The sequence below is a fragment of the Coenobita brevimanus genome, chromosome 38 (assembly GCF_032717465.1).
Source record: "Coenobita brevimanus isolate Jiangsu-jjx chromosome 38, ASM3271746v2, whole genome shotgun sequence".
NCBI classification, from domain to species: domain Eukaryota; kingdom Metazoa; phylum Arthropoda; class Malacostraca; order Decapoda; family Coenobitidae; genus Coenobita; species Coenobita brevimanus.
The window spans coordinates 4,762,101-4,771,331 of record NC_136991.1 but is presented as its reverse complement, the minus strand read 5'-3'; the positions used below and the strand labels follow the sequence as shown (position 1 = coordinate 4,771,331).

At 43.8% G+C, this 9,231-nt stretch overlaps 1 pseudogene; it reads left to right on the top strand.

Annotated features, from left to right (window-relative positions):
* Nucleotides 1–8,818: 8,818 nt before the first annotated feature.
* LOC145396609 (5S ribosomal RNA) lies at nucleotides 8,819–8,937 on the top strand (annotated as a pseudogene).
* Nucleotides 8,938–9,231: the final 294 nt, after the last annotated feature.

The window sequence follows — 9,231 nt, the reverse complement described above, 5'->3', positions numbered from 1 at the left end:
CCCAAGTGTCTCTAGGCTTGCTAATAATTCGGAAGGACTGCGAGGGACGAACGGAAGGAATAAATGATGCGGAAGTGAATTTTAGAAAATGGAACAAGTGTAGGCATTTAACCTAACTTGCTCTGGTCGTATCTTTTGCAGCTGGGCGGCAGAGGAAGGAATAGCTGATGAGGAAGTGAATTTCAAGAGAATGAAGAAATGTCAAACCTGAATTACTTACGGAACAAAGGTCGGTACTGAACCCAATATGGTCACTCAGTACTTTGGGGGGTTGGAGAGAAAAGCCAAGAACCGTGACTACCAAGGCAAAAATCAATCAGTCCCATATATTAACCAATCATCGCTTTTAGTTTTTGTTTCCAACCGTGTATATGAAACAAAAACCTCCTTCGTGGCTATCGGTGTAATCTTAAATGGAATCTGGAATTTCCAAGGAATGATATCCAGCATTACCCAATCGACTCTGGAATTACGAGATTTCCGATACTCAGATAAAGGGAGCTCACACATTCGGGGGTTGAGGAAGGGAAGGGGGCTCAAAGGGCTAGTTTTACAATTTGTTAGACCGTGGTTTAACTAAATCGACTTCCGACATGATTATAACGCATTTGTTCTGACCTAACAAATATCCCCAACCCCTTTCAGCTCAGACAACGGCCACGTGTAGTCATTATGAAGGATTTGACTAGTTACCTAGACTCATTGATACTTCTTAGCTAAAGTTTAACGAATATCAAACAACCACGACTTACTACTCAAGTTGTGGGAGTGATCCTGTACCAATTATAATCTTGATGTTAACTATCTGATCAGCTTCATAATCATCCTTTTGTTAATCAGTGAGCTCGCCAACCTTTATACCAAATTTAGAGACATTACTGTGTTGATTTTAAGCCTGCTCATCCTCGTTCCACTGATATAAATGCGCTCACCAAAATGGGGATGTTTTCACGTGGCGGCACTGATATAAAGGGGTGGCTCTACTCCCTAGTTACACAAACGTCCCTCAGCGACTCCTCTCTCCCAGAAAGGAGGATGGTGGGCAGCAGGTGAAGGGTCAACTAAAGCCTGCAGCCCACCAAGCTCACGTTTCAGATGAACCTGCCTGGGACCACGGGAACAACAAGCAAACACGAGAGGCCCTTCTTAAGATGGAAATATACAAAACACGCCATGCACGGAAAAGGTGAGTTAACTCTGATCATTACAACACCATCTTCACCATCTCTCACTTTAACACCCTGGCAGTCACCACTCAACACTGCAGTGATGATGGCACTTCTGGCTGCACTTTTGCCTTCGCATCTTTACTACCATCTTTACACTCTTACTAAACCAAATATCCTTCTCTCTCTCTCTCTCTCTCTCTCTCTCTCTCTCTCTCTCTCTCTCGTATGTTAATCTAGTTTCCTTTTTTTCCCTGTATATTTAATTTCTCTCTCCCTCATCTTCATTCACTTTCCTAACACCATTTACCTCTATTATTTATCTAATTCTCTCCCTTATCTATAGCTTCTCCCCTCTCTCTCTCTCTCCCTACCTGACACGTCTTATTTCCTCCCTCTCCTGCCTCAAACTACACCTTTCATCCATCTGAATTTTCCTTTTCATCCCAGTTTCTCTCCATCCTATCTCCAGCTTCCAAATTTTCCTTCTACCCTGTGATTAATCTTTCCCCTTCCTTCTTATCTCTAATCATTCCTATTTTTCCCCACAACGTTATCTTCATTCTATTTCCACCTCTTTCTCCTCTACCTCCTCCTCTTCTACCTGCTCCTCCTCCTCCTCCTCCTCCTCCTTACTCTTTCCCACTCCTCTTTCCAGCAGCTTCCCTCATCCCCTCTCTTTATTTCCCTCATCTCTCCATTTTTTAATGCTGCCTTTAACTCCTGCACTGGTTGAGGCACACTTATAGGATTTTTATACCTGTTTGCGCCCCGAGATTTTGTGCCGCTGCGGGAAACTCGTCGAAGTGAAAGGATTAAAAGCAGCAATCTCGAGTATGTAATATTGCGGTTACGATGGTACGTGGCCTCTTTCAGTTCCTACTTTTGCCACACACAACCAGGTGTTTCTGCATACCTGGAGAGAGTGTCCTAGTTAAGCATTAATTACTGGAAGCTGTACGTTAAAGCTGAATAAATGCTTTCTGGATGATGATGACGACGACGACGACGATGAAGAAGTGATGGAGATAGGGATAGAAATGAAGATGTAGGTGGAGACGACGACGATGATGAAGGAGATGAAGATGGGGTTAGAAATGAAGATGTAGATGGAGACGACGACGATAATGAAAGTGATCGAGATGGGGTTAGAAATGAAGATGTGGATGGAGGCGATGACGATGATGAAAGTGATGGATTTGAAGATGGGGTTGGAAATGGAAATGGAGATGAAGGTAATGAGCATATGCTTAAAAAGACGCAGCTGTTGTGAAAGCCTTATTCTCGTTACAGTATTACAATCATTATCTTCACCTAAGAGCGATTCTCCTTTATTTTACGGTTCATATTCTGGTGTGTGCTTTTGATGTAATGTTTTTCTTAATGTACAATGTTCCGATATTAAAAGCAAGAGAGGATGATAAGTGAAAAGTACAGATCACAGAGAAAGCTTGCGAAAGAGAAGGAAGAACAGCGAGGGAGGCAAGAGAAATAAAAAGGAAGCAGAAAAAAAAAAAAAAAAAAGACGGGAGGGAAGAACGGAACGAAAAAGGAAAAAAAAAGTGGGAGAACATATGAGAGAGAGAGAGAGAGAGAGAGAGAGAGAGAGAGAGAGAGAAGAGAGAGAGAGAGAGAGAGAGAGAGAGAGAGAGAGAGAGAGAGAGAGAGAGAGAGAGAGATGGAGTGGCCGAGAGTGGTGTTTTGACAGTACATGCCAGTATTTGACCAGAAACCAAGACCGGCAGACCTCCCAGACCAGGCCAGACCAGGCAGCCTCACTCTCCAAACATGTTACTTTCACCTTGATTCGCATATCCATTTTAATACGTCAATTGATCTAGGAATCCATTTTAATACGTCAACTGTTCTAGAAAGCCATTTTAATACGTCAACTGATCTAGGAATCCATTTTAATACGTCAACTGATCTTGGAATCCATTTTAATACGTCCATTGATCTAGGAATCCATTTTAATACGTCAACTGATCTAGAAATCCACTTTAATACGTCAACTGATCTAGAAATCCATTTTAATACGTTAACTGATCTAGGAATCCATTTTAATATGTCAACTGATCTAAGAATTTACATATACCTTTGTCCCGGGCCGGTATTCTCGTCGGTTGAGGAAGCTCCCCAATACCTTTTCCTGTGCGATTTATTTTGTTTATTACACCTCACTCGCTTATTCTCTGTTTTATAAATCTTTCAAACATCGCCATACTCTGCATGAATAACGGAGAAAAGGATATTACCCAGCTATATCCAAAAATAAATTACTTGTTTCATAAATCCTCCAAACATCGCAATATTCTGTATACCTAACGCAGTAAATAATATAAGCTGGCTATATCCAAAAATAAATCGCTAAGGAGGAGGTGTTTGGGAGCTTCCTTACAAAACCAGAATATTAGCCGCGGGGTGGTATGAGCTCTAGAGGCTTGTGTTTTCGTTGTACAATCAAATACAAAAGTTCGTTCACCTCTCCAGCCTCTTCTACGCTTCAGTGCAAAATACTGGAATAAGGTGCATATAATCATCCACCTGCGAGTGACAGAACTGATAACATACACCTTTTCCACTACGTCTCCCTCAAACATCTATGACTACCAACGATGAGAGACGTAGGAGAGGCAAATGAACCCTTAAAACTAACAGTATACAAAGAAAATGAAGATAGGAGCTGGTTGTGTGGTTAGAATTAAGGGTTCTATTTTTTTCTTTTTAATGCATGGAAAAAGGAACCAAAGGCCAGAAACTCGCAAGATTATTCCAAGGAAAAAAAAAAAAAAAAGATAAGACAGCCAAATTCAAGAGATGGCTTGTGACACGTATAATTATTGCTGTGGCTCTGGAAACAGATTGCTTGGTCCAAAAAAAAATACAAATAACGTCTCCCATAGCCTACGCATAATACCACTTGGGTACTATTTACTTAACGCATTTTCAGACTTGAGGGAAACTCATAACAGTGAGGTGTACTGGCAAAAAGTTAGATTTATGAAAGAGTTATAAAGCAATCAATAAAAAAAAATGCACAATAACACTTCAACTCGACACAGCAAGATCAAAAATAAGATATTAACACTATCAGATCAGTACTATGAAATCACACACGCAAACTGTTAAATGAAGTGTGTGTGTGTGTGTGTGTGTGTGTGTGTGTGTGTGTGTGTGTGTGTGTGTGTGTGTGAGAGAGAGAGAGAGAGAGAGAGAGAGAGAATGGAGAATGAGATAGGTATTGATGAGTCATAAAACGGGGGAGGGGAGCGAAAGAGGGATGGGATGTGCAGTTTCAAGGGAGGGGGGAAGGGAGGGGGAGGGCAAAGGAGGGGAAGTGAGGAGGAGGGGACGGCAAAATAGGGGAGCGTGGAGGGGGGAGGTTAGAGGAAGTGAAAAGGAGATGAAAGTGGAAGACGGAAAGAGAGGAGGTGAAAATGGAAGGGAAAAACAGAGCAAATGGTGTAGAAAAGGGTGAAAGAGGAGTGGACGAAGAAAGAGGAAGAGAGAAAGAAATTGAAAGGGAAGAGGAAGAGGAGAGGGAAGAAGTCTGGGGACGAGTGGTACGAGGAAGAAGCGACTGAGGGAAAAAGAATGATGAAAGGGGTAAGGGAGAGGGGAAGAGTACAGAGGAAATGGAGAGGAAAGGAAGGAGAAAGAAGAGGGAAGGGTAGTGGGGAAGTGTGGGACGAAGGAGGAGTGTGGGAGAAAGGAGAAGAGAGAGGACGGGATGGAGGGGAGGTGAAAGTAAGACTAACAGAGGAAACGGAGTGAGGGGAAGAGCGGAGAGGAAAGAGTGGTGGTAAACAAGAAGAACAGGGAAGCGAAGGAAGAGAGGAAAGGGGAGGGGAAGAGAGGGGGAAAAGAGAAGGCAAAGAGAGGCGGAAAAAGAGGAGGGAAAGAGAGGGAAAAGGGAGTGAGGGGAAACAGAAAACAAGCAGTTCACATATTTATATAACTCTAAATTAAACGTCCTCCATAACCTATTTTCCCATCCACTGTGCTTGAAAAATGGCCTGAATGAATTGCAAACGTCAGAACCTAACTTATCACCATCCAACACACTCATCACACGACATACGCGCGTACACGGACACATACACGCGTACACAGGCTGAACATACATACCGAGTACACATGCGTACACCCACCTGATATGAAAAGACACTTAGAGCGCGCGCACACGCACACACGGGCACGCACGCACACACCACACACACACACACACACACACACACACACACACACACACACACACACACACACACACATAATCCACCCATCCACATGCACAAGAACTCTGACGGAAGACAAAACATTCACAGGGGTACATACAAAACGAACACACACACACACACACACACACACACACACACACACACACACACAATGGATATAATGAAATGGTACGCCAGCAAACATTTAGTGATGGCGAGAAAAACAAGAACAATCAGGACATCAGCTGCGAACCGGGTATGATACTGTCACCTGTAACATGCCTATTTTTTTTCACCTATATTTTTTTTTTCTTTTTTTACCAACCGTATCAGGGAGGCATGTTTTGGTCACGCTTCTGTCTGTCTGTGATTTTGTGTCCGTCAGTTTTGAAAGAGCTTGTGAAGAAACTTTTTTTTTTTTTTGTATGAAGTAATGTTCTCCCTCTCTCTCTCTTTCTGTGTGTGTGTGTGTGTGTGTGTGTGTGTGTGTGTGTGTGTGTGTGTGTGTGTGTGTTTGCCAGCCTTGTATGGGACAAATAATGCTTTCTGGTCACGTGGTTCTCTCTCTCTCTCTCTCTCTCTCTCTCTCTCTCTCTCTCTGGTTTGCTTACGTCTCTCTTATTATATTATTTCTCTTTCTCTGAGTAAAACGTAAAAATTTTTAGTTACGTTTCTCTTTCTCTAAGTAAAACGTAATATTTTTAGCTACACCTCTGTCTGACTGTGTTTCTGTATTGGTGTCTGGTTTGTAATCCTAGACCAAGAGCATTAATTTCTGGCAGCAAGACGCTATTTTTCTTCGTTGCGTCTACGAATTTATTAAAGTAGAAACCTTAGGATACTTTGGCTAGATGAATAGACTGTCTGTATAAATTATGTTAGATTACGAGGTTAGGACAGATCTAGTTAAGCAAGGTGATCAATAACGCTGCAAGTTCCACCCAGAACGACATAAATTCACCCTAATGACCCCATTATCGACATGAACAGCTTCCACTCCCCCACTACCACATCCACCCAACCCGTCATGCAATACACAATCCACGACCCCACTCATCTTACCCCCACTCCCCCCACTGTGCTATTTGACCCCCTCCCCATCTGATCTCCTGCCTCTCCACTCATCCTGTTCTCCTCGTTTCATCTACCCTCTCTCCCCACCACCTTGTCATGCAATATCCAGTCCACTACCCTACTCATCTCACTTCCACGCACCCCATTTCATCCCATCTTCCCCCTACAAACTTCACTTTATTCTCATTTCACCCCATGCACCCCCATCACCCTCTTCTAATTCATCTTTTTCCTATTTCACCCCATCCTCACCACCCACCCCACTAATCATATCCCCGCTCACTCTCCTTAACCCCCTCTTCCCCAATCTCATCTAACTCACCTTTCCCATACCCCTCACTCCTCTCCTCATTTCACCTCCTCCTCAATTATTCTTCTCCACTCTCTCTCATCCCACTCTTCTCATATGCCCCCTCTTCACCGGCCCTTCCTACCAACAAACAGTCCACCTAACCACTCATTTCAACCCTACTCTCCTCACTTGCCTCCTTCCTCCCCACTCGTCTCTACTTGTCCCAATCCTCCCCACTCGCATTCATCCCCACTAATCAACTTAATCACACTTTATTACCCACTCCACACTCGTCCCACCAAATTCATCCCTACTAACACTCATACTTGCCATACTCCAAACTCGCCCCTTCTCCCTCCCCATACAGTTATCTGTTCACTTCCGTGTCCTCCCTCCCCACTCAGTCTTTTCCAACTCACAAATTCATTCCACCCCTCTTGCACCATCTCAACTCACTATGTTAGGCACCCCCCTTCCAAACACCCCACTCTAACCCTCCCCATCCCAACCTCCTCCCCTCCACACCAAGCCCACTGCAACCAGTCCGACCCTCTTCTTCCCATCCCAGCTTTCCTCCCCACTCCCCCCACTCGCACCTCTTGCTACTTCCCACTCCACTCTACCGCCACCTCACTCGTCACCGCGTATTGGGTTAGGTTCGACTGCCTTGACGCGCCGCCTCGCCTTCCTATCTGTGAACACATTCCCAGAAAAGTGGACTATTCGTTTCTTCCGCACCTCCTCAAGTCGCCTCTCTGGTGGATACATCAGCGGCGCCGTGTTTCGATTGACACAGATAAGGTGATGGAGAGCGGCAGTGCGTGCTGGCGGGGAGGTGCAGTCTGCTTTCGCTGGTAGGAGTGATGGCCTTGGGCGCGTGGCTCTGTACCTCCCAGGGGTCACTGGGGGCTTCCGACAGTCGTCTGTCCTTAAATTATGGTAATCTAACCTTGGTCTGCTGCGCTTCAAGAGTCCGCCTAAAATCTTTAAAACTCTCTCTCTCTCTCTCTCTCTCTCTCTCTCTCTCTCTCTCTCTCTCTCTCTCACACACACACACAATATATATATATATATATATATATATATATATATATATATATATATATATACACTTCTTTGTGCGGCGACAGAAAAATGTAGATCTCTGGAATCCGAAATGAGGAGCAGCTCAAAGGAATTACGAAAGCCTCATGAGGTCCGAATCTAATTTTCTGTGTTGAAAGAGTAATAAAAACTGAATTCCACGTGAAAGATGTTTCGCGTTATTGCGTCGAATATGCTTATTAGGAATGGGGAAAATGGAAGAAGGTAACGAAACAGGAAGCAAAAATTACACAGTCGGAGACAAACTCTCACATGATCTTTCAGTTCTTCACCTCTCATTTTCCTCTACTGCCCACGCCATATTCCTATGCTGAGAGAGGCTTGATATGCTTCTTTAACCATAAGTGATTCTCTCTGAAGCTCACAAGATTGTTACTTCCAAGAAAAAATGAGAACAAAATAACAGAGCCAAATTCAAGATGTTCCCAGTTCATCTTCTTTATTTCTTTTTAATGCAAGGAAGAAGGAACCAAAGGCCAGAAGCCCACAAGATTGCTGCTTTCAAGAAAAATAAAAACAAAATAACAGAGCCAAATTCAAGATCCATTGATTTCGAGATGCCTGGACATACTGCATTCACAGACTGGAGATCATAGGCAGTAGGAAATACAGACTACACCTGTCATGATGAGCATAGTCTTGATAATCCATTTCTGAGGCCCAGCAGTCCTTCTACATGCCACACTCCTTCGCATGTCACGACTTTGGCACCGATACCTACCATCCATACTGAGTTGTTTCATTCAGGACTGATGTGATGAGGGATTTAGTGGAATGTTGGTGGGGGACGTAAAAAATCAATGGTCAGTTTAAAAGAAGTTCAAATTGTCGGTGTTCCTTTTTCCAGTCTGACATTGAACTTGTGTCTCTTGAAATGGCAACCCACATCTCTGATCAGTTATTATCATCATCATTGGCTGCATAAATAACATACTGTGTAACAGGCCAGATAAGAAACAAATAATACCCATTTCCATACCACGTTGAGTACACCGCTTCCCGTTCAATCAGCAAAGTTAAGCAACGTTGGGTCTGGTTAGTACTTGGATGGGTGACCGCCTGGGAACACCAGATGCTGTTGGCATAACGTTCTCCCTACGTGTCAAGTGGGGTTGGTGGAGGATTAGTGCCCCTCCCTGTAAAACAATTAACTCTAAGCCCTTGGCCACCCCGTTTGGGATACATGGCGTCTGGCAATGAATGAATGAATGAAAAAAATGATTCTCTCTGATACGATGAGTCAGGGAGGAAAGTGACAGGACATGCTCTAAGTGTGAAGCAGACGAAGTGGTACAGTAGGCAAACTCTGTACCAGATCGTACCCCTATGCTTTCTGACTGTCTATTTCTCCCGCAGTGTTCTCGCGCATCCACTTCTA